The 26,258-nt window shown below is 38.7% G+C and overlaps 1 protein-coding gene and 1 pseudogene across 10 annotated transcripts in view; both read left to right on the top strand.

Moving 5' to 3' along the window:
• The window catches only part of GRIA4 (glutamate ionotropic receptor AMPA type subunit 4), a 680,382-nt gene that overhangs the window by 301,706 nt on the left and 352,418 nt on the right, over positions 1 to 26,258 (top strand). The window lies entirely within an intron of this gene.
• Positions 1,634 to 3,039, top strand: LOC133261165 (proteasomal ATPase-associated factor 1-like; annotated as a pseudogene).

Raw genomic sequence — 26,258 nt, 5'->3', positions numbered from 1 at the left:
AACATGAGGAAAAAATTAAATAATGTGGTCAAGGGAAAAAATTAATATATGTGAGTAATATATATGAGAATCCCTGTTTTGGGAAGATTCCCCTGGAGTAGGAAATGGCAACTCACTCCAGTATTCTTGTCTGGAAAATTGCATGGACAAAGGAACCAGACAGGCTACAGTCTGTAAGGTCAGAAAAGAATTGGACAGACTTAGTGACAATCAACTAGAGAAGGCAATGGCACCCTACTCCAGTACTTCTGCCTGGAAAATCCCATGGACGGAGGAGCCTGGTAGGCTACAATCCATGGAATCGCTGAGGGTCCGACACGACTGAGCGACTTCACTTTCACTTTTCACTTTCATGCATTGGAAAAGGAAATGACAACCCACTCCAGTGTTCTTGCCTGGAGAATCCCAGGGACGGGAGAGCCTGGTGGGCTGTCGTCTATGGGTTCACACAGAGTTGGACACGACTGAAGTGATTTAGCAGCAGCAGCAGTGACAATCAACAGCAACAATAAAACTGCAGGAAATGTTCACCTACCAATTTATTGCTAAATAGGTCCTCATTCATTCCCTGTGGAGATGAACCATTCTATTTAATATTCATATGTCTTTCCTTGCTGCTGCTACTGCTGCTAAGTCGCTTCAGTTGTGTCCGACTCTGTGCGACCCCGTAGACAGCAGCCCACCAGGCTTCCCGTCCCTGGGATTCTCCAGGCAAGAACACTGGAGTGGGTTGCCATTTCCTTCTCCAATGCATGAAAGTGAAAAGTGAAAGTGAAGTCTCTCAGTCGTGTCCGCCTCTAGCGACCCCGTGGACTGCAGCCTACCAGGCTCCTCCGTCCATGGGATTTTCTAGGCAAAAGTACTGGAGTGAGGTGCCATTGCCTTCTCCGATGTCTTTCTTTACATCTGTTAAAATAAGTCCTTACTCCTTTTAGTGCATAATCGTTGAGAAAAATCTTTACCATTGCTTTAATGGTGACCTAAATAACATGTTAATCAAATATCATCTTTTTTTTTATGATTTCAAATACCATCAGGATGAAGTGTTCATAGTTCATGGAAATATGAAAAAATACCTGGAAAAGTTCACTTTCTAGAATCCAGTTTACATATTAGAATGGCAGCCATGCATCCCAGTAACTTTTATATGAATAATTAAACTATAATAATAGTCTCAAAAAAAAGTTACTTCTTCCAACCGCTCACTTGAAAGTAACAGGAGTGTACTGTAACAGGAATGAAAATAAACAGGAATGTAAGTAACAGGAATGTAAATAAAATCTTTAAATAACTAAGTACAAAGGAGGATGTTTAAGACGCCAATCAAGGAAAACATTATTAAAAGTCTCGTCAATGTTAGAGGACAGAGATTAGCGCATATATAAGTTATCAAAATGTGACAAATATCCACATTTATATTCAATAGCTCACATTTATGGCCTTTGCTTCATTGGTGGTGTTTCCTGGTCCCAAAGTCAAGAATACAAAGAGGTCTCAGTAAGGGAAAAGGATCAAGAGCTGAAAAATCACCAGGCCAGGCAGGAGGATGCTCTTTTGGTTCGTGTTTTCACTTCATAGTTATTATGTTTCAAGAATGGGTCAGATACTGAAGAGAGCGGAAGGGGCGGGCTGGTGGAGGCGGGTCAAGATGGCGGCACCTTTGCGGATTCAGAGCCTGGGCCCAGGCTCTCAGGAAGGACAGAGGGGAGGCCTAGCTGAGCTGTCATCCCCCAGGGAAACCAACTTTGTATGGCAGCCTAACTTGTCAAGGAATTGGCCTTGATGGCATCCCAGAGGTTACAGCTTCTGAAGGATTTATTGTGAATGAAATACATAAGAAAAGGATTCATGTTTCATGTCCAAAGGAAAATGTATCTTCAAAGATTCTGGCACCATATACTACTTTTTCCAGAATTCATACAAAGAGTAAAACATGCCTGGACATTTCCAGCAGAGGAGGCCTTGGTGTGTTCTCTAGCACTGATGGGAGCATGAAGATCTGGCAGGCCTCCAATGGAGAGCTCAGAAGAGTATTGGAAGGACATGTGTTTGATGTGAATTGTTGCAGGTTTTTCCCATCAGGCCTTGTGGTTCTGAGTTGGGGAATGGATGCCCTGGTGAAGATATGGTCAACTGAAGATGCTAGGTGTGTGGTGACCTTCAAAGGTCACAAAGGTGAATGAGAGGTTGGAAGAGAGTCGAAAATGCTGCTGTTGGCCCAAGAATATAAGAAACTTCAGTGCTTGGAACTGCAGAGCAGGAAGCCGCTGTTTCTCTTTATTGGCTTAGATGCCTTCAACTGCTGTACTTTTCTTTCTGAATTCTTGCTATTGGCTGGGACACAGGATGGAAACATTTATCAGCTGGATGTAAGGAGTCCAAGGACTGCAGTACAAGTCATCCACAGATCAGGAGCACCAGTTATGTCCCTGCTGAGTTTCAGAAACGGATTCATTGCTAGCCAAGGTGATGGAAGCTGTTTCATTGTCCAGCAAGACTTAAACTATGTGACTGAGATCACTGGGGCTGACTGTGACCCTGTGTACAAGGTAGCCACATGGGAGAAGCAGATCTACACATGTTGTTGAGATGGTCTTGTGCGATGCAGTCAGCTCTCAGACCTCTGACCCCTTGGGAAGAGGAATCCCAGTCAATGAAAAATGATTGACTCTGATCAACAGTGAGCAGGAACAGCATCAGGGACCATGGAAGGATCATGAGTGACCTTTGTTGTATTGGGTACCCTTTGGAAACAATAGAAAGTCAGCTGCTTTGGCCCATGTGGAGCTGTCATTCCATGACAAGACCCACTTTGAACTGAGTAACAAGCTCACAACAGTGCTCTGTTGTATTTGTCCCATTTCTCCCTTAAACTCAGCCTGGCAACATAGGGCAAGTAAATGGATGCTTATAGTGTGATTCCACACCAGTTGTGTTCAGTGTTTACAAGGACTGGAGGACTAAAACCTGTTCTCAAGGAAATAAAGAGAATATGGAGGAGTCTGAATTTGAGAAACTTTGTTAAATATTCTTGCTCTAGCAAAAAGTCAGTCATGGTGATGCGATTCCTTTCTCAGTGACTTCCTATCAGCCTGGCTATAGGGAAGGGCTACTTGACAGTAGCAGTATCCCATGTGCAACCTGGGAAAGATTCTTATACAGGAAGGGTAGTAACCACCATCCCAGTTTTCCTCAGATTAAGGGGTTTTTTGCTCATGGGACTTTCTGTCCTGGGCAAATAAATATGATTGGTCAGCCTTTATACAGGTGATGAAGTTGAATCATATCATTGTAAAAGTGACAGCTGTCAAACTGTGGTTCTTATAATAGCTGTATCAGATCACCCAAGAACTTGTTAGAAATTCTGGGAACTGCCTCCCCTTTTCAGATTTAAATCAGAAATCCTATGAATGAGGCCCACAATCAGTATTTTAATGATTTCCAGGTGATTCTAATTCCTGCTAAAATATGAGAGACAAAAAGAGATGGTGAAGGGCAATTTAGTCATAGATGGAACTCAGTGCTCATGGATGAGGCTGAAGAGGTTGACAGGGTCTAAACAGTGAAGGGGCTTACATTCCAGGTAAGGAGTTTGAGTTTCACTTGGTTGGCATTGGGGAACCGCAGAACACTTTTTTAAGCAAGGGTACTACATGGTCACTTCTTTTTTTTTCCTTAAACATAAAAATGGAATCATAATTATATATATTCCATGGTTTATTTTCACTTAGTGTCTCTGAGTTCTCTCCATCTCAATACAGTTGGACTTTCCTCATTCTTTTTAGTAAAAAGTGTAGATTAAACAAACAAACAAAAAAAAGAATGGGTCAGATACTGATTCATTCCACAGATATTGATTCATGAGTCTAAGCCAGACTGAACTGGATTGAGTCTTCTTAGTTTTTATTCCAAATTTCTGTTAAAGGGAATTATTGGTGAAGATTTGGTAAAGAGTTCCCCTTGAACTAAGGATAGTGGTCTCCTCATGTTTCCTAAAGTTTCCCTGATGTTTTTAAAAGCCTTTTAGCTTCTATTACTGAATGTTATTTTATTATAAATTCAGGGATTCCACCTTACAGATTATATGTTCAGAAAAGGAGATCATTAATGCCTTGTGGAAATCCCTAAATATATATTTTTTGCAAAGATGCACACACCTTTTAAAAATTACCTTCTTGTTTTACCAAGTGAATGCAAATAAAATCTTTAAATAACTAAGTAGAAGGGAGGATGTTTTAGACACGAATCAAGGAAAACATTAGAAGTACCATCAATGTTACAGAGTACAGAGCTCATACTCTATTTCTATGATCATAGTAAGGCATCCAAATAAGACAAATATCCACATTTATATTCAGTAGCTAACATTTATGGACTTTGCATTTTAAATGGATAGCAGTTACTTGAAAACAATGGAATCTCTATTTTCAATGGGGCATTGATTGACACAAGGAGTTGCCTAAAAGAATAAATGCATTAGGATAATGGAATTACAGAGCACTGATTAGTTCTCAAAAAGATAAATGTATCAAACCTACCCTACTGTCTGCTTACAGCAGTTTCATCATGTGTAGCCTTCCCTCACACTTTCAAAGCCTTCAGTGTGTTGGATTCCAACAAGGACATAGCTTTGGATCTCCAGTTCTTCTCCTATATTTGATCATCCATACTCCTGCTCTTTTTTTCTTCCACCATTCAGAGACTTTTTTTTAAATCAAAGATACTTCATTTTATATTGGTGATTATCTCATACTTCATGTGAAATAAAACTTAAAGCTTCTATATAAATTAGAACCTACAGAAAAGAAGCACTGTTTACTCATTGGTACTCTCAATTTATTGTTACTCAGTCACTGAGTTGTGCCCAACTCTTTGCAACTCCATGGACTACAGAACTCCAGGCTTCCCTGTCCATCACCATCTCCCAAGGTTTATTCAAACTCATGTCCATCAAGTCGGTGATGCCAGCCTACCATCCCATCCTCTGTTGTCCCCTTCTCCTCCTGCCCCCCAATCCCTCCCAGTATCAGGATCTTTTCCAATGAGTTAGCTCTTCACATCAGGTGGCCAAAGTATTGGAGCTGCAGCTTCAGCATCAATCTTTCCAATGAATATTCAGGGTTGATTTCCTTTAGGACTGACTGGCTTGATCTCCTTGCAGTCCAAGGGACTCTCAGGAGTCTTCTCCAGCACCACAGTTTGAAAGCATCAATTCTTTGGCACTCAGCTTTTTTTATCATCCAACTCTCACATCCATAAGTGACTACTGGAAAAACCATATCTTTGACTATAAGGACCTTTACAGGAAAAGTAATGTCTCTGCAATAAGTAGTCCATGAACTGAGCCACAGTCAGCTCCTGGTCTTGTTTCTGCTGACTGTGTAGAGCTACTCCATCTTCAGCTAAAAAAGAATATAACCAGTCTGATTTTAGTATTGACCACATGGTGATGTCCATGTGTAGAGTTGTCTCTTGTGTTGTTGGAAGAAGGGGATACTATGACCAGTACATTCCCTTGGCAAAAGTCTGGTAGTCTTTCTCCTCACTCATTTTGTACTCCAAGGTCAAACTTGTCTGATACTATAGGTATATGTTGAGTTCCTACTACTGCATTCTGGGTCTCTATAAAGAAAATGGCATCTTTTTTTGGTGTTAGTTCTAGAAGATCTTGTAGGTTTTCATAGGACCATTCAACTGTAGCTTCTTCGGCATTAGTGGTTGGGGTATAGACTAGGATTACTGTGATGTTGAATGTTTTGCCTTGGAAACAAACCAGAATTATTCTATAATTTTTGAGACTGCCCACTAGTACTGCACTTTGGACTGTTTGTTGACTATAAGGGCTGCTACACTTATTCTAAGGGATTCCTGCCAACAGTAGTAGATATAATGGTCATCTGAAATTAAATTTTCCCATTCCTGTCTATTTTTGTTCACTGATTCCTGAACTGTTGATGTTCGCTCTTGCCATATCCTGTTTGATCACATCCAATTTAACTTGATTTATGGACCTAACATTCCAGGTTCCTATGTAATACTGTTCTTTACAACAATATGCACTTTTCTTGGAAGAAAAGCAACGACAAACCTTGACAGCATATTAAAAAGCAGAGACATGACCTTGCCTACAAAGATCCAAAGCTATGATTTTTATAGTAGTCATGTACAGATGTGAGAGCTGGACAGTAAAAAAGGCTGAACACTGAAGAACCGATGTCTTTGAACTGTGGTGCTGGAGAAGACTCTTGAGGGTCTCTTGGACAGCAAAGAAATCAAACCAGTCAATCGTAAAGGAAACAACACTAAATATTCACTGGAAGTACTGATGTTGAAGCTGAAGCTCCAATACTCTGACTACCTGTTGTGAAGAGCTGATTCATTGGAAAAGACCTTCATGCTGAGAAAGATTGAAGGCAGGAGGAGAAAGGGAAAACAGAGGATGAGACGGTTGAATGGCATCACTGTCTCAGTGGATATGAGTTTGAGCATGCTCTGGGAGATGGTGAAGGACAGGGAAGCCTGGTGTGCTGCAGCCCATAGGTCTCAAATAGTTGGACATGCCTGACCAACGGAACTACAACAACGGCCTTCTAAAATGCTGTCTAGGTTTTTCATTTCCAAGGAGCAATTGTCTTTTAATTTCATGGCTTCAGTCATCATCCACAGTGATTTTCAGCCCAAGAAAATAAAGTTTCTATTTCCACTGTTTCCTCATTTATTTGACAGAAGTGATTGTACTGGATGCCATGATCTTAGGTTTTTGAAAGCTAAGTTTTAAGCCAGCCTGTTATCTCTCCTCTTTTACCTTTATCAAGAGGCTCTTTAATTCCTTTTCACTTTCTGCCATCTGGGTTGTGTCATCTGTGAAACGTTGTTGCTGAACCATGAAAGACACTGGGATTCTTGGCCTCCAGAGGAGAAGAATTCAATCCAGGGCCAGAAATGAGGCTTGATCTCTCAGAGCTTTTGTGTAATAGAGTTTTATTAAAGTATAAAAGGGATAGAGAAAGTTTCTGATATAGTTATCAGAAGGGGGCAGAAAGAGTACCCCCTTGCTAGTGTTAGCAATGGAGTTATATATCTTTTAATTAGTTATTACAATGAATCCAAAGAATGCCTGGAAGTTGTAAAAATATTACCAGACCCACTCCCACAATTTACATTCTAAGATACCAGGATTACTCATAAGGTTTTCAGGAAGAAGAAACTGTCCTCAAGCAGGATACATTGTTGTTGTAGAATCCCTAGTACAGAGTTTAGACTGAGTTGTGTAATTGACTAAGACTAAGGAGTCGGACACGACTGAGCAACTGTACTGAACTGAACTGAACTGAACTGAAGGAATGTAGACCAAAAAAAAAAAAAGTTTGTTCTTTCCTCCTTGAGAATTCCTGACCCCTCTCTCCTTGGGGACACCCGGACTTCTTATCAACCTGCCTAGGAACTGACTCTCATCTGCATATCTGAAGTTATTGATATTTCTCCTGGCAATCTTGATCTCAGTTTGAGATTCATCTACCTTGACATTTTGCATAATGTATTATGCATATAAGTTAAATAAGAAGGGTGACAATATACCACCTTGACATACTGCTTTCCTAATTTGGAACCAGTCCATTGTCCCATGTCCAATTCTAACTGTTGCTTCTTAACCTGCATACAGGTTTCTCAGGAGGCAGAAAAGGTGGCCTCATATTCCCATCTTTTAAAAAATTTTCCACAGTTTGTTGTGATGCACATAGTCAAAGGCTTTCCCATAGTCAATGAAGCAGAAGTAATTTTTTTTCTCAAATTATCTTGCCTTTTTTATGATCCAGTTGATGTTGGTAACTTGATCTCTGGTTCCTTTGCTCTCTCTAAATCCAGCGTGTACATCTGGAAGTCTTGGTTCAAGTACTGTTGAATCCTAGCTTGGAGAATTTTGAGCATTACCTTGCTAGCATGCGAAAGGAGTGAAATTGTTTGAACATTCTTTAGCATTGCCTTTCTTTAGGATTGGAATGAAAACTGACTTTTTCCAGTCCTGTGGCCACTGCTGAGTTTTCTAAATTTGTTGGCATATTGAGTGCAGCACTTTAATAGAATCATCTTTTAGGATTTGAAATATCTCAACTAGAATTCCATTATCTCCACTAGCTTTGTCCATAGGGTTGCTTCCTAAGGTCCACTTGATTTCACACTCCAGGATGTCTAGCTCTAGGTTAGTGATCACAACATTGTGTTATGCTAGTCTTTAAGATCTTTCTTGTATAGCTCTTCTGTGTATTTTTGCCACTTCTTCTTACTATCTCTGCTTCTGTTCGGTCCCTGCCATTTCTGTCCTTTACTCTGCCAATCCTTTCATGAAATGTTCCCTTGGTATGTTTAATTTACTTAAAGAAATCTCTAGTCTTTCCCATTCTGTTATTTTCCTCTATTCCTTTGCATTGCTCACTTAGGAGGGCTTCCTTATCTTTCCTTGTTAGTCTTTGGAACTCTACATTCAGACGGGTATATCTTTTCTTTTCTCCTTTGCCTTTTTCTTCTCTTCTATTCTCAGCTATTTGTAAGGCCGCCTCAGACAGCCATTTTTCCTTTTTTGCATTTCTTTTTCTTGTGGGTGGTTTTGATCACTGCCTCCTGTACAAACCTCCATCTATGGTTCTTCAGGTATTCTATCAGATCTAATCCCTTGAATATATTTATTACTTCCATTGTATAATTGTGAGGTATTTGATTTAGGTCATACCTGAATGGCCTAGTGGTTTTCCCTACTTTTTTTTTCATTTTAAGTCTGAATTTTGCAATAAGGAGATCATCATATTCTGAGCCACAGTCAGCTTACAGTGTTGTTTTTGCTGATTCTCCATCTTTGGCTGCAAAGAATATAATCAGTCTGATTTCAGTTTTGACCATCTGGTGACATCCATGTGTAGAGTCATTTCTTGTGTAGTTAGAAGAGGGTTTTTGCTATGACCAGTGGACTCTTTTGGCAAAACTCTGTTAGTCTTTGCTCTGCTTCATGTTTTACTCTTAGGTTTACTTGCCTATTACTCTAGATATCTCTTGCCTTCCTACTTTTGCATTCCCCTCCCCGTGATGAAAAGTACATCTTTTTTCGTGTGTGTGTGTGTGTGTGTCTGTGTGTTAGTTCTAGAAGGACTTGTAGGTCTTCACAGAACCATTCAACTTCAGCTTCTTCGGCATTAGTGGTTGGGACATAGATTTGGATTACTTTGATGTTGAATGGTGTGCCTTGAAAACAAACTGAGATCATGCTGTCATTTTTCAGACTGCACCCAAGGACTGTATTTTGGACTCTTTTGTTGGCTTTGAGGGCAGCTTAATTTCTTCTAAAGGATTCTAGACCAAAGTAGTAGATGAAATATAGTTTCATCTGAATTATATTTGCCCCTTCCCATCCATTTCATTTTACTGATTCCTAAAATGTCGATGTTCATTCTTGCCATCTCCTGCTTGACCACTTCCAATTTACCTTGATTCGTGGACCTACCATTCTAGATTCCTTTGCAGTATTTTTCCTTACAGCATCAGACTCTATTTTCACCACCAGACACACCAACTACTAGGTATCATTTCAGCTTTCACTTAGCTTCTTCATTTCTTCTGAAGCTATTTCTCTGCTCTTCTCCAGTAGCATATTGGTACCTACTGAACTGTGAGTTTATCTTTCAGTGTCATACCTTTTTGTTTTTTTCATACTGTTTATGTGGTTCTCAAGACAAGAATGCTGAATCCCTTCTCCTGTGAACCATGTTTTGTCAGAATGCTCCATCATGACCAGTCCATCTTGGTTGGTCCTGCACAGCATGGCTCAGTTTCATTGAGCTATCCATGTGGTCAGTTTGATTAGTTATCTGTGGTTGTGGTTTTCATTCTGTCTGCACTCTGATGCATGAAGATAAGAGACTTGTGAAATCTTCCTGATATGAAGGACTGGCTGTGGAGAAAACTGGGTCTTGCTCTGGCCGTACTCAGTAAATCTTTAATCCAATTTTATGCTGATGTGTGGGTCTGTATTCCTTCCCTGTAGTTTGCTTTGAGCTCAAACTATTGTAGGGTTAATGACAACCTCCTCCAAAAGGATTTAAGACAGCATATCATGATTCCCATTGTCGCAGGAAGGGGGACCCCTTTCAGGGCCTGAAAGCGGGCTCTTGTCTAACCCTCAGTAATGGATTGTTCGAGGAGACACATGTGCTGACAAAGCAAGAGATTATTGGAAAGGTGGGCAGAGAACAGTAAGGTAAGGGAATCCAGGATAAATGCTCTACCACATGGCTCACTTTTATGGTGATGGGATTAGTTTCTGTGTTGTCTTTGGCCAATCATTCTGACTCAGAGTCTTTCTTGGTGGCACACACATTGCTTATCCACAATGGATGCTAGTGAGAAGGATTCTTGGAAGTGGTTGGACAATTGATGTCTCCTTTTGACCTTTCCTGAACTCTTCCAGTTGGTGGTGGTTTATTAGTTTTGTGTTCCTTACCAGGACCTCTTATCATAAAACAATGCAAAATGTTACAATGGTGCCTGCCTGGCCAGGGCGAGTGGTTTCAGTCAGCATGCTTCCACTAACACCAGAACTGCTATAGTCAGTGTCCCTGGCCCTGCAACAGGCCACTGTTGACCCACACCTCCACCAGGACACTCCAGAACACTCACAGGCAAGTCTAGCTCAGTCTCTGGTGGGGTCACTGCTCCTTTCTCCTGGGCCCTGGTGCACACAAGGTTTTGTTTATGCCCTCCAAGAACTTCCCAGTCCTGTGGAGGTTCTGTAATTAAAACCCACTGGCCTTCAAAGTCAAATTCCTTGGGGGTTCTCAGTCCCTTTGCTGGATCCCCAGGTTGGAGAATTTGTTGTGGGCACTAGAACTTTCACAACAGTATAGAACTTCTTTGTTGCAATTGTTGTCCTGTTTGTGGGTCGCCTGCTTGGTGACTCTATTGTGGGGCTAATGGTGACCTCCTCCAAGAGGACTTATGCCACACACTGAGACTCTCAGGACTGTTGCTGCCAGATCCTTGTCCCTGTGGCAGGACACTGCTGACCTTTGCCTCTGCAGGAGACCCTCAAACACTCACAGGCAGGTCTGGCTCAGTCTTTGTGAGGATCACTGTTCCTTTCCTTGGTTCTAGTGCACACAAGATTTTGTTTGTTCCCTCCAAGCATCTCTGGCAGTATAAGATTTGATTTGAAATGTGATTGCACCCCTCCTACCATGTTGTTGTGTCTTTCCCTTTACCCTTAGACAGGGAGTATAATTTCTGGTGGGATCCAACACTCTCCCATTGATGGTTGTTCAGCAGCTAGTTGCAATTTTGGTGCAATCACAGGAGAAGATTAGCAAAAGTCCATCTACTCTGCCATCTTGAGTGTTCACTCTTTCTATTTATAGGTAGGATCAATTCAACTCAGAGTTCTTTTAGAAACCACTTATAATCTCCCATCACCTAGGCAATAATCCTGGAATATTCACCTAGGCAATAATGGAATGCAACTTCCATTCACTTTTTTTAAGGTTGAATACTTTTTATTATATTATATGAATTTCTTTTCTGGGGAACTCTCTTTAACCTTTATTTTTAATACACATGCATTTTAAAGTGTATATTGCTCATTTGTATGACTATGGCATGATCACTCACTGAGAGTCAGACATCCTGCAATGCAAAGTCAAGTGGGCCTTAGGAAGCATCACTATGAACAAAGCTAGTGGAGGTGATGGAATTCCAGTTGAGCTATTTCAAATCCTGAAAGATGATGCTGTGAAAGTGCTGCACTCAATATGCCAGAAAATTTGGAAAATTCAGCAATGGCCACAGGACTGGAAAATGTCAGTTTTCATTCCAATCCCAAAGAAGGGCAATGCCAAAGATTGTTCAAACTACAGCACAATTGCACATATCTCACACACTAGCAAAGTGATGCTTAAAATTCTCCAAGTCAGACTTCGACAGTATGTGAACTGAGAACTTACTGATGTTCAAGATGAATTTCAAAAAGGCAGAGGAACCAAAGATCAGATTGTCAATATCTGGTGGACCATATACAAGGCAAGAGAACTGCAGAAAAACATCTGTCTAACTGATTATGCCAAAATCTTTGATTGTGCAGATTACAACAAACTGTGGTAAATTCTTCAAGATGGGACTATCAGATCACCTCCTCTGTCTCCTGAGAAATATGTATGCAGGTCAAGAATCAACAGAACTGGACATGGAACAAAAGACTGATTCTAAATTGGGAAAGGAACATGTCAAGGCTGTATATAGTCACCCTGCTTATTTAACTTTTATGCAGAGTACATCATGCGAAATTCCAGGCTGAATGTAACACAAACTAGAATCAAGATTGCCAGGAGAAATATCAAGAACTTCAGATATGCAGATGTCCAGAGAAGGCACTTGTGACCCACTCCAGTACCCTTGCCTGGAGAATCTCAGGGACAGAGGATCCTGGTGGGCTGCCGTCTATGGGGTCGCACAGAGTCAGACACAACTGACGCGACTTAGAAGCTGCAGCAGAATGCAGATGTCACCACCCTTATGGCAGAAAGTGAAGAGGAACTAAAGAACCTCTTGATGAAAGTGAAAGAGAAAAGTGAAAAAGCTGGCTTAAAACTCAACATTCAAAAAACAAAGATCGTGGCATCTGGTCCCATCACTTCATGGCAAATAGATGGGGAAACAATGAAAACAGTGACAGACTTTATTTTGGGGGGCTCCAAAATCACTGCAGATGGTGACTGCATCCATGAAATGAAAATATGCTTCCTCCTTGGAAGAAAAGCTGACAACTTAGACAGCATATTAGAAAGCCAAGACATTACTTTACACACAAAGGTCCATCTAGTCAAAGCTATGGTTTTCCCAGTAGTCATGTATGGATATGAGAGTAGGACTATAAAGAAAGCTGAGGGCCAAATAACTGATGCTTTTGAACTCATGTTGGAGAAGACTCTTGAGAGTTCCTTGGATGGCAAGGATAACAAACCAGTCAATCCTAAAGGAAATCAGTCCTGAATATTCATTGGAAGTACTGATGCTGAAGCTGAAACCCCAATACTTTGGCCACTTGATGCAAAGAGCCAACTCACTGGAAAAGACCCTTATTCTGGGAAAGATTGAAGGCAGGAGGAGAAGGGGAAGACAGAGGATGAGATGGTTGAATGGCATCACTGACTCTATGGGCATGAGTTTGAGCAAGCTCCAGGAATTGGTGATGGACAGGGAAGCCTGGTGTGCTGCAGTCCATGAGGTTGTAAAGAGTCAGACACAACTAAACGGCTGCACTGAACTAAGCCAGGAAGAAATAGAAAATATGAACAGACTGATTATAAATATTAACTGAATTTGTAATTTAAAAACTCTCAAAAATCAAAAGTTTAGGACCAGGTGGTTCCACAGGCAAATTCTAACAAACACTTAGAGAAGAGTTAACACATATTCTTTTGAACCTATTCAAAAAAAAAAAAAAATGCAGAGGATGGAACAATTTTGAATTCATTCAATGAAGTCAACATCACCCTGATAACAAAACCAGATCCAGATACTATAAAGGAAGAAAATTACAGCCAATACCCCAGATAAACATAGATTCAAAAACCATTAATAAAATACCAGCAATCTGTGTCCAAAAAGACATTAAAAGATCATATACCATGATCAAGTGAGATTTAATCCCAGGTAGGCAAGGATTTCTCATTATCTGCAAACCAATCAGTGTGATACACCACATTACCAAATTGAAGAATAAAAAACATTTCAATACATGCAGAAAAAACTTTTGATAAAATTCAGAAATAATTTGTGACTCTCCAGAAATAACTTTCTTTCTGAAATAACTCTCCAGAAAGTGGGAACAGAGGGAACATATGACATACCCACAGCTAACATCATACTCAATGGTGAAAAGATGAAAGCATTTCCTCTGAGATCAGGAAAAAGACAAGGATGTCCATTCTCTCCACTTTTATTCAACATAGTTTTGGAAGTCCTAGCCACAGCAATTAGAAAAGTAAAAGAAATAAAAGTAATCAAAACTGGGGAAATAGAAATAAAATTGTCACTATTTGCAAATGACATGATATTATTATACATATGAAAGTGTTAGTCACTCAGTCGTGTACAACTCTGAAACCCCATGGACTGTAGGCAACCAGGCTCTTCTGTCCATGTAATTCTCCAGGAAAGAATACTGGAGTGGGTAGTCGTTCCCTTTTCCAGGGGATCTTCTCAACTCTGGGATCAAACCTGGGTCTCCTGCATTGCAGGCAGATTTTTTTTACCACCTGAGCCACCAGGGAAGCCTGATACTATACATAGAAAATCCTAAAGATGTTTACTTTTGAAGTTTCAGTGAACCCAAGAGTAAATTATACACAATAACCTAGAAAAAAATAGTTGGAAAAAGAATGTCTTCCTACCTCCCAAAAGAGAAGCATTTATTTCTACACTGCAGATTTATTTTGCAATCAGCAAAAGGTATTATGCTTTTTGAGTAATGTTTGCTTAAAGATTCAGAGGAGAGGGTAGACTTTTGTTAATTGTAAAATAAACAAATCTGAAGCAGAAGCAGGAGATGATGCCTAAGAAAAACTCAATATGTTTTCTAAAGCATAAAGATAAGCTTGCAAACTATTCCCCTCACTGAATTTAGCACGACTTATAATCAGGTCACACATAGTGTATCTGGCCTGGGACTAAGTTCTCTATCAGTTGTAGTATCAATAACCCTTGACCTATGCAGTTTAGACCTTTTCCCACCAGGAAACTTATCTGGCTTTTGCCTCATTCCCTCAGGATATTTCCAGATAATTACTAATTAATCTCACAAATTCATCAGCATTAACTTTTTAATGAATGATTCTGAGTAAAAATGCATTCTACCAAGATATGTGTTTGATGTTAACATAGTTTCTTAGAAACAAATTCTCACAACCCAAAGTTTTCATACTAAGATATTTTCAAGTTTTGAGACTCTCTAAGCATATGCTTTTGTTTTAGTGATAATAACCACAGAAGGGTTATTGAATATCCTTTATAACTAAGGGGTGTGTGATTTCAGTTTTTCTATAAATGTGTGAATTTTTACTCTCTATCTTTCCAAACCAGAGATCGAAGCCAGGTCTCCTACATTGCAGGTGCATTCTTTACCATCTGAGCCACCAGGGAAGCCTAAGAATACTGTAGTGGGTAGCCTATCCCTTCTCTGGGGGATCTTGCCCACCCAGGAATCCAACTGGGTCTTCTGCATTGCAGGCCAACTCTTTACCAGTTGAGCTATCAGGGAAGCCCCCATTACATGGAATCAAACAATAAAGCAAAGATACAGGGCTTAGCTTTTAAGGTGATGTTTTTCACGTTAGCATTCACAGACCCTGAGAGGTCTGAAGATAGTCTTTCGGGTCTGTGATTTCCCAAGTTTGAGAAACACTACCTTAAATTCAAGACTGAATCAAATGGATAAGTGGCAGGATGAAGATTAGGCACTGTTTTGAGTAGATCTTTGTGTCCGTCTCAGATCACACCAAGGAACTGCCCACTTCTCATCAACAAAAGCCCAACATGACTTCATAAAGGAAGAGAAATATTCGTGTGCTATGGAAAGGTCAAGGGCTTTGGATTCAAACAGAACTGGCTTGGGTTTAGATTCTGGCTTCAGCATTTTCTGGCTGCTTATCAGACTTTCCAATCCTCTGATAGGGCTGAAGATAGAGTGAAATAATAAATGCAAAGTTGTATTGGTACTCAAATTAATACCAGGCCCATAATAGCTGTTTAATAAAGGTTGCTCCCACTTAACTCAATTTAGCATGAAAATGAGATATTCTGACACTAAATTCAGTGGTTTTACCTTTTTAATGCCAAAGTAAAAGTATTACATTGCTCAGTCGTGTCCAACTCTTTGTGACTCCATACTCTGTCCATGGAACTCTCCAGGCAAAAACACTGGAGTGGGTTGCCATTCCCTTCTCCACGGGATCTTCCCAACCCAGGGATCAAACCCAGGTTTCCTGCATTGCAAGCAGATTCTTTACTGTCTGAGTCACCAGGGAAGCTCTTATAATGCCAGGTTGTCCTTGAAAAACAAAAGTAAAATAATTCAAGGATAAATGTTTTTTACTATGATTCTTTATTGTTTCCAGTGAAGAACAGAAAATATATGTATTAATTGTATCATTACCATGGATTAAAGGCATTTTGAACTAATCTAATCTGAAACAATTTACTGTGTGTAGTTCTCAAACATTTGGGAAAGTTTAAAACCAAAATTAAGAGAACACAAAGCCCCGCAATCTTCTCGTTTCTAGAGTCACTTTCAGTCTTAGCCTCACACAGCTGTTATACTGGGAATTATCCAACTGCACAGAGATAGATCTTTTCCCACTCATTTGCATAATTCTGAATTCCTTTCAGAGGATGCATAATACCAGTGCAGAAATATAAAGACTCAACAACAGTCAATCTAAGGAAGAATTCAATCAACTAGAACAGCTGTTCATCAGAAATGTTGCAAAGCTTCCTTTATCAACCATATGTTTCTTCCTGACAGTTGCAATTCCAAAATTATACTGGTTACCTTTTATTCTGGCATAGTATTAAAATATTTCTCAATTGTGCCATTCAAAACATGAAAAGCTTTGAAATAAGAAAACATAAAATAGCTTCTTGGTTTGTGTATGTGTGTATAAAAGAGAAAAAAAAATCTTATACACCAGTATTTAGCTTCACCTTACTCAGTTTTGTGAAGTTGCATTGTAATACATTAATCATTTACATATGGATTTAGATGTAGCAAAATTATTAGAGCATAATCATCTTCAATGCCAGTCTACCTGGGTTTACATCCTGATTTTTCCTCCTATATTATGTGACTTTAGGTTGCTTATCTCTCTGTTCCTCACCTCAACATGTCAAATGGAGACAATAATACTACCTTCCCTATATAGTTATTTTGAAAGATTGAGTGCATCTATGAAAAAGCTTAGAACAATGTTTGAATCATCATAAATATTACATAAGTTATAGTTTTCATAATTAGTATTATTTAACATTATCCCATAAATTTATCCCTATGTTGGTTTAGCAAATTAATTGTAGTATAATTTAGTTACCTTGTAATTGGGCTTCCTTGCTGGCTCAAACGGCAAAGAATCTGCTTGCAAGAAAGAGATCCATGTTCAATCCCTGGGTTGGGCAGATTCCCTGGAGAAGGGAGTGACAACCAACTCCAGTATTCTTGCCTAGAGAACTTCATCGATGGAGGAGCCTGGCAGGCTACAGTCCATCAGGTCATAAAGAGTCAGATATGACTGAATGACTAATCAGATTTAATTTGTAAGACATTTACTTTGGAAGACAAAAGAAGCATTTTCTGTAGTCTGTTAGACATCACATTTTTACAATTTGCATACAGACTAGACAGATAGCTATTAAAAATTTAATTATGTTATTAAAATTATTTCAATATTAATTATTGAATATGAGCTTTTCATAGTTTAAATGGCATGAGTACAGGAGTCTGCTCCCACTTGTTCATCTTTGTAACCCTGATTATTAGCACAGTACTGGATATGTATTTGCACTCAATCAGTATGTGCTGAGATATATTTAGTAAATGAGATCTGTTTAATAAATAGTGGATATTGGCTTAGACATCTTGAAATTTTGTGATTTTTTGTACAAATCATCTTTTCCATTGTATCACAAAAAAGTACCAATTTTCCATTTTTAAGTCATGCAAACTTTAAACTTTACAAGTATTTCTTCCAATCAAAGATTTAGCCATACTCCTTTTGCTGGCATAAATCAGATTTGCGTTGTTAAAAAGAAAGTGAAAGTGAAAATCGCTCAGTGGTGTCTGAGTGTTTCCAATATCATAGACTAAACAGTCCTTGGAATTCTCCTGGCCAGAATACTGGAGTGGGTAGCGTTTCCCTTCTCCAGGGAATCTTCCCACACCCAGGGATCAAACCCAGGTCTCCTTCACTGCAGGCGGATTCTTTACCAACTGAGGTATCGAAATCCCATTAAAAAGAAAAGAGTTCTTAAAATGTAACTACTTTTGCAAGGAAAAAATTATTTAAAAAACTTAAGCATCACTTAATTGGATAGCCTATAGTTGTGGTTCTCAATAGAGATTCTGATTCAGTGGATATGGGATGTATTTCAGAATCTGTAGAAATTCACCAATACATATTGAAAGTCGTTTGCACATATATGCAAAATGTGCATATGTTAATTATTGCTATTATATTGATCAATTATATCAGTCTGAAAGGCAATAAATGTTGTTTCCAATATAAAATGGAGAATAAGTAAGATATTACAGGGAAGATAGAATGAAAAAAGATATTATAAATAAATAAAACACTAATTAGGGGTGATTTAATTTATTTTTATAAGGTACCACAGAGACATAAATTGTTTCTTGGGAAGTTGCAACTAACCATCACCTTCAGACATTTCTAATAAAGCATGAACTAAGCATGTGCTGATATAGCTTAGACCTTTGATATTTTTTCAAATGATAGTCCTTTCATAGGAAATTTACAATATATATAATCAAATTATGCTCACATCTTTACAGTTATGTCAAAAAGTCATGTGTTCCATACTTAACTAACATCTGGCTAATCTCTCACCTTCTGTATTCTGTCTTTTAATCTAGTACTAAAATCAAATAATTGAAACATGAAAATATTGGAGAACTCTTGCTAATGGTAACAATTGCCTAGGGTAAAGATGTTCAAGCCTAGAATAAAATGTGTGCTATTAATCAACAGTTTGTTAAAATGCTTTTTTAAAATATTAATGACCTTGTTACAGCACTTAAGATCATGTCATTGAGTTGCATCTTCTATTACAGTGGTTTATCACAAGTCATGATGTAAGTGAAGCATAATTTTTTTGTTCTTTAGGTTCATTCATTATAACAAATTTCAAAATCTAATCATTAAACAGTGTACATTTTACTTCTCAATATATTATTGATTTATGAAACATTTATCTTTATAATGCTTTACTATCTCCTTATGAGAATTTTTTAGATGAAAGCATACTAAACAGAATTCAAGATTGGATTAATTATACAAATTAATTTACTAATTCATTCATTTAACCAAGAATTTTCAGGTGCTGGTGTTGTATCATGTACTGTGATAGATTCTGGTGATTAAATTATAAATAAGATATAGTATATATTAATCTTTCTCTTGTAATTCAGTGTGGGGAAAAAATCTTGCTCCATAGCCAAGGTCTTTTATTAAATGAAGCTTTTTTGATTTTTTGTAAGGTAAGCTTAAATGTAATGTGACAATTACTCTGCAGGAGCAGCTCTCTTTAAATATTTAAGCTACAGAACAGTGGTTTTAATTGAATCACTAGCAATTTCACCATGAACTAGGCTGTAAACATGCTGTTAAGGTACATCCTGGACTTTCAGAAAAGAAAAATGGACTCCCTCACTCAAAGAAAGAAATCTCCTTCAGAGAATAGATAAAGGAAAGTTACCAAAGCCAGTACTCACCACCATGGAAATGGAGGCATTGTTCTCCAACTCCCCAGATTCTCCTCAGAAAACAGAGGTGAAAAGCATTCCTTTCCTTAGTGTATGTTTTAAACATTACAGTGATTTTCATTCATTCCATTTTGGTGAAAAAACAGAGTCTCTAATCTAGTAGTCCAGACCAAAGACAGTTTCAGAACTGTTCAAAATCCATCTTTTTTCTCTGCATAAAGAGTCAAAAAGCATTTGGCTCTAGTAGACTATAGTCAAAGTAATTCATAAATGATTATATAATACTTTATAATGTAAATTTGAGCAGATATAGTGAATAAGCAATAGTGATTATCTTTCCCCAATAGTACATGAGGTCCCCTTGTTTATGTAGAGCTTTATTAGACCCCCTACCCCTTGAAGAATACAAAAACTATAATGTTGTCCTATAGTCATGGAGTTTAGAGAAATCTAAGACCAAGGAAATGTTTTGTAAGCAACATAAGACAGGCTGTAAGAGGTGAAGAATTCTGTTCATTAAGCTGTTCTTGAAGTTCAAAAACAAAAACAGAGTGGGAGAATTATGCAAGTAATATTGATATCATGTATCATATAAGTTTGATATTTTAAAATGTTGTTTAAATACAGTTTGTAGTAAAATAAAAAGGTGAATTGACAGTATCCCTAGTTTGGGGTTTTATCCCTAGTTCTTTTTTTGTTTTATTAGCATTAACAATGAAAATATACTGTCTTTGAAACTGAAATTGAAGTTGCTCAGTCGTGTCCAACTCTTTGCTACCCCGTGGACTGTAGCCTCTCCTCTGTCCATGGGATTTTCCAGGCAAGAATACTGGAGTGGGTTGCCATTCCCTTCTCCAGGGGATCTTCCCAAACCAGGGATTGAACCCAGGCCTCCTGCATTGCAGGCAGATGCTCTAACCTCTGAGCAACCATGGAAGACTGGTGGTTATTGTCTTTACAATAGTCTATTTCTATTTATTAAATAGGGGTATATTGATGGTTCATTGTAAATAAGAGATTTCCCCAAAAAATCAAAGACATAAAAGTGAATGGAACTAGTCCATGCTTGATTACTAACACTAATACTAAAAACCATTGTTGAAAATAAGAAAATGTTCAATATAAAATTGAAATTGAATGACTACATGACAAGTAATATAATTCTAGAAATCAAAATATGCTATATTAAAATGGCATTAGATATTCTAAGCAGCCTATAAAACTCTATGTGATGTTTCTAAAATTAATAGAATTAATATACTCTACAGTATAATTGTTAATTTCAATAAGCAACTGGAAATATCTATGCAAATAAATAGTAGAGAAAAAAAGGCTTTCCAAACACTAGTCTATACATTCATGACTAGCTGGATTGAAAACTGGAAGTCAGGCATGAAATAAGGACAATCTGTTAAGGCCTTTGAAAACTATGATAATAAAAATTTTTGATAAAATATATTCATATAAAAATAGACAGTGACATGAAGATTACTTTAAAATGCTGAATTATGAAATCTGGAATTTTTGAGTCAAAGGAAATCAAGGCTCATAACTAAAATATCTACAGTCAAATGTGGGAGTTAGACATTTCTAGCCACACAGAGGGAGATGGAAGCATTTAATGGATTCTACCCTCGTTCTGAAGGAAAATCAACCCAAAAGGTAAATTAGCACTTTTTGGAAAAAAAAGAACACTACATTTGGTATAATTACAAATACAACTGATAAAAACCAGGAAACATAAAAGTGTACAAGACAAATTAAGATGTTAACCCCATGATGTGAAATACAAATCTATAAAAATAGTATTATGTTTCTAGTCCTGTGAATTGCAACTATAAAAGTCACTTGAAATTAGATTTTAACCAATGGTTCAAGGTTTATATTAGATTTCAGAGTGCTGATCTCAAATTAAGCAGCTCAATTCAGTTCAGTAGCTCAGTCGTGTCCAATTCTTTGCAACCCCATGAATCGCAGCACCCCAGGCCTCTGTGTCCATCACCAACTCCTGGAGTTTACACAAACTTATCAAGTTTGGTCCATTGAGTTGGTCCATCAAGTCAATGATGCCATCCAGCCCTCCCATCCTCTGTTGTCCCCTTCTCCTCCTGCCCCCAATCCCTCCCAGCATAAGGGTCGTTTCCAATGTGTCAACTCTTCGCATGAGGTGGCCAAAGTATTGGAGTTTCAACCTCAGCATCAGTCCTTCCAATGAATATCCAGGACTGATCTCCTTTAGAATGGACTGGTTGGATGTCCTTGCAGTCCAAGGGACTCTCAAGAGTCTTCTCCAACACCACAGTTCAAAAGCATCAATTCTTTGGCGCTCAGCTTTCTTCACAGTCCAACTCTCACATCCATAAGAGTTCCTCTTTCAGTATTCTGTCATTTTGCCTTTTCATACTGTTCATTTCCTTTCATATGTTCATTTCCTCTATTTCTTTGCACTGATCGCTGAGGAAGGCTTTCTAATCTCTCCTTGCTATTCTTTGGAACTCTGCATTCAGATGCTTATACCTTTCCTTCTCTCCTTTGCTTTTCACTTCTCTTCTTTTCGCAGCTATTTGTAAAGCCTCCTCAGACAGTCATTTTGCTTTTTTGCATTTCTTTTCCATGGGGATGGTCTTGATCCCTGTCTCCTGTACAATGTCATGAACCTCCATCCATAGTTCATCAGGCACTCTGTCTATCAGATCTAGGCCCTTAAATCTATTTCTCATCTCCATGGTACAATCATAATGGATTTGATTTAGGTCATACCTGAATGGTCTAGTGTTTTTCCCTACTTTCTTCAATTTAAGTCTGAATTTGGCAATAAGGAGTTCATGATCTGAGCCACAGTCAGCTCCTGGTCTTGTTTTTGCTGACTGTATAGAGCTTCTCCATCTTTGGTGCAAAGAATATAATCAATCTGATTTCGGTGTTGACCATCTGGTGATGTGCATGTGTAGAGTCTCCTCGTGTTGTTGGAAAAAGGTGTTTGCTATGTCCAGTACATTCTCCTGGCAAAACTCTATTAGCCTTTGCCTTGCCTCATTCCATACTCCAAGGCCAAATTTGGCTGTTACTCCAGGTGTTTCTTGACTTCCTACTTTTGCATTCCAGTCCCCTATAATGAAAAGGACATCTTTTTTGGGTGTTAGTTCTAAAAGGTCTTGTAGGTCTTAATAGAATCATTCAACTTCACCTTCTTCAGCATTACTGGTTGGGGCATAGGCTTGGATTACCGTAATACGGAATGGTTTGCCTTGGAAATGAACAGAGATCATTCTGTCATTTTGGAGATTGCATCCAAGTATTGCATTTTGGACTTTTTTGTTGACCATGATGGCTACTCCATTTCTTCTAAGGGATTCCTGCCCGCAGTAGTAGATATAACGGTCATCTGAATTAAATTCACCCATTCCAGTCCATTTTAGTTTGCTGATTCCTAGAATGTTGACATTCAGTCTTGCCATCTCCTGTTTGACCACTTCCAATTTGCCTTGATTCATGGACCTAACATTTCAGGTTTCTATGCAATATTGTTCTTTACAACATTGGATCTTGCTTCTATCACCAGTAACATCCACAACTGGGTATTGTTTTTGCTTTGGCTCCACCCCTTCATTCTTTCTGGAGTTATTTCTCCACTAATCTCCAGTAGCATATTGGACACTTACTGACCTGGGGAGTTCCTCTTTCAGTATCCTATCATTTTGCCTTTTCATACTGTTCATGGGGTTCTCAAGGCAAGAATACTGAAGTGGTTTGCCAGTCCCTTCTCCAGTGGACCACATTCTGTTAGACCTCTTTCCCATGACCCATTCATCTTGGGTGGCCCCACACAGCATGGCTTAGTTTCATTAAGTTAGATAAGGCTGTGGCCTGTGTGATCAGATTGGCTAATTTTCTGTGATTATGGTTTCAGTGTGTCTGCCCTTTGATGCCCTCTCGCAACATCTACCATCTTATTTGGGTTTCTCTCACCTTGGATGTGGGGTATCTCTTCAAGGCTGCTCCAGGAAAGCACAGTCACTGCTCCTTACCTTGGATGAGGTCACCCTTCCTGACCTTGAACATGGAGTAGCTCCTCTCGGCCCTCCTGCACCCACGGAGCCACTGCTCCTCGGATGTGGGGTAGCTCCTTTAGGCCACTCCTGCACCATCACAGCCTGGCACTCTGGTTGCCGCCCTTGACATTGGGCATGGGGTTGCTCCTCTCAGCCATGCTTCTGTGTGGGTCCATCGCAGTTGCTGTGCTTCTGCTCAAACTATCCAAGCCCCTACTAATTTTTATTTCTCTGAACTTATCTAGATTGTAAAGAGACTAACACCAATTGTAGTACGTATTTGTGACAATTTCTGCAGCATTCAGAGACATGATGCATGTGTCCTACTGCAGTCTTCTTTGCAACATAATCTGACTCAGTGCTGGACTTGAAGAGGCCTTTGCTTTACTTACGCTGTGACTCTGAGCAGTTTTATCTTTTTAAGCCTTGTTGGTTTTTGGTTTTTGTTGTTGGTTTTTTTTTTTTTTTTTTTTTTTTCAGTTGGAAAATCATTAGAGTCAAACATACCCTAAACTGTTACAGCACCAATTCAAATTCTGTTATCTTATTTGTGTTGACACTGCTTCAAAGAAAAACACAGAAGGTGATATTCTGACATGCTGAAGTGAAATTTAAGCTTACATAAGCAGATTTTCTAAATGATTATCTTTCATTTCGTTGTGGCTCAGAATGACTTTAATGACCCAAAGCAGTGCAGGCACACACACACACACACACACAAATGCTGAGTGAAATCATTGTGATATTCTTAACAGTCCTAAATGTCAGTTTGAAAAATAGTTTACTTCTTCTGAAGGATTCCCCTTTAGAACATACTGAACTGTAACACTGATGGAGATCAAGGCAGTCTGAGTCATACAAGTGGACTTTCAGTTCAGTTTAGTCGCTCAGTCGTGTCCGACTTTGCGACCCCATGAATCGCAGCACACCAGGCCTCCCTGTCCATCACCAACTCCCTGAGTTCACTCAGACTCACGTCCATTGACTCAGTGATGCCATCCAGCCATCTCATCCTCTGTCGTCCCCTTCTCCTCCTGCCCCCTATCCCTCGCAGCATCAGAGTCTTTTCCAATGAGTCAACTCTTCACATTAGATGGCCAAAGTACTGGAGTTTCAGCTTTAGCATTATTCCTTCCAAAGAAATCCCAGGGCTGATCTCCTTTAGAATGGACTGGTTGGATCTCCTTGCAGTCCAAGGGACTCTCAAGAGTCTTCTCCAACACCACAATTCAAAAGCATCAATTCTTCGGTGCTCAGCCTTCTTCACAGTCCAACTCTCACATCCATACATGACCACTAGAAAAACCATAGCCTTGACTAGACGGACCCTTGTTGGTAAAGTAATGTCTCTGATTTGAATATGCTGCCTAGATAGTAAGCGTCTTTTAATTTCATGGCTGCAATCACAATCTGCAGTGATTTTGGAGCCCCCAAAAATAAAGTCGATACTCTTTCCACTGCTTCCCCATCTATTTCTCATGAAGTGATGGGACCAGACGCCATGATCTTCGTTTTCTGAATGTTGAGCTTTAAGCCAACTTTTCGCTCTCCTCTTTCACTTTCGTCAAGAAGCTATTTAGTTCCTCTTCACTTTCTGCCATAAAGGTGGTGTCATCTGCATATCTGAGGTTATTGATATTTCTCCTGGAAATCTTGATTCCAGTTTGTGCTTCTTCCAGCCCGGCGTTTTTCATGATGTACTCTGCATATAAGTTAAATAAGCAGGGTGACACAACATAGTGACTGAATATTTCCATGCGTTTCAAAATTATCACCACAGTAACTCCAGTTACTGATTGTCACTACAAAAATATATTATATAATTATTGACTACATTCCCAACATTGTAAATTTTATACTCATGACTCATATTTGCAACCGTAAGTTTGTAACTGTTAATTTCCCTCACTTATTTCTATTTTCTCCCTAAACCTATCCTTCTGTTTGTTCTTTAAATCTGTGACCCATTTCTATTTTTATATGCTTATTCATTTGCTTTATCTTTTAGATTCCACACGTCAAATCATATACTATTTATACATCTCTGTCTGAACTTATTTCATTTAACATAATACCCTTTTTGTCCTTCCATGTTGTCTCTGAGAACATGATTTCATTCGTTTTTATAGCTGAGTAATAAATCATTGTGCATATATATATATAAATATATACAACATTCATCCATTTATTGGCATTTAAGGTTCTTCCATATCTTTATTATAAATAATGTTGAAATGAACAAAGGGTGCATATATCTTTTTGAATGACTGTTTTCATTTTCTTCAGATAAATACTAGAGTGGAGTTATAGTAATTCTGTTTTTAACTTTTTGAGGAATCTCCATAAAGTTTTCCATAGTGGCCACACCAATTTACGTTCCCATCAACCATGCACAATAGTTCTTTTTTTGCCACATTATTGCCAATACATTATTTGTTGTCCTTTTGCCATTCTGACAAGTGTGAGGTAACATTTCATCGTGGTTTTAACTTTTACATTTCCCTGCTTATTAGTTATGTTGAATATTTTTTCAAGCCCCTGTTGCCCCTCTCTCTGTCTTCTTTGGACAAATGTCTATGTAGATCCTCTGCCCCTTTCTTCACAAGATTATTTATTCTTTTTATGTTGAATTATATGAGCTCTCTATATGTTTTGCATAGTAACCTCTTATGGCATGTGTC

The sequence above is a fragment of the Bos javanicus genome, chromosome 15 (genome assembly GCF_032452875.1).
Source record: "Bos javanicus breed banteng chromosome 15, ARS-OSU_banteng_1.0, whole genome shotgun sequence".
NCBI lineage: Eukaryota > Metazoa > Chordata > Mammalia > Artiodactyla > Bovidae > Bos > Bos javanicus.
The sequence above is the reverse complement of the archived record's forward strand: the minus strand, read 5'-3'. Positions and strand labels throughout refer to the sequence as shown.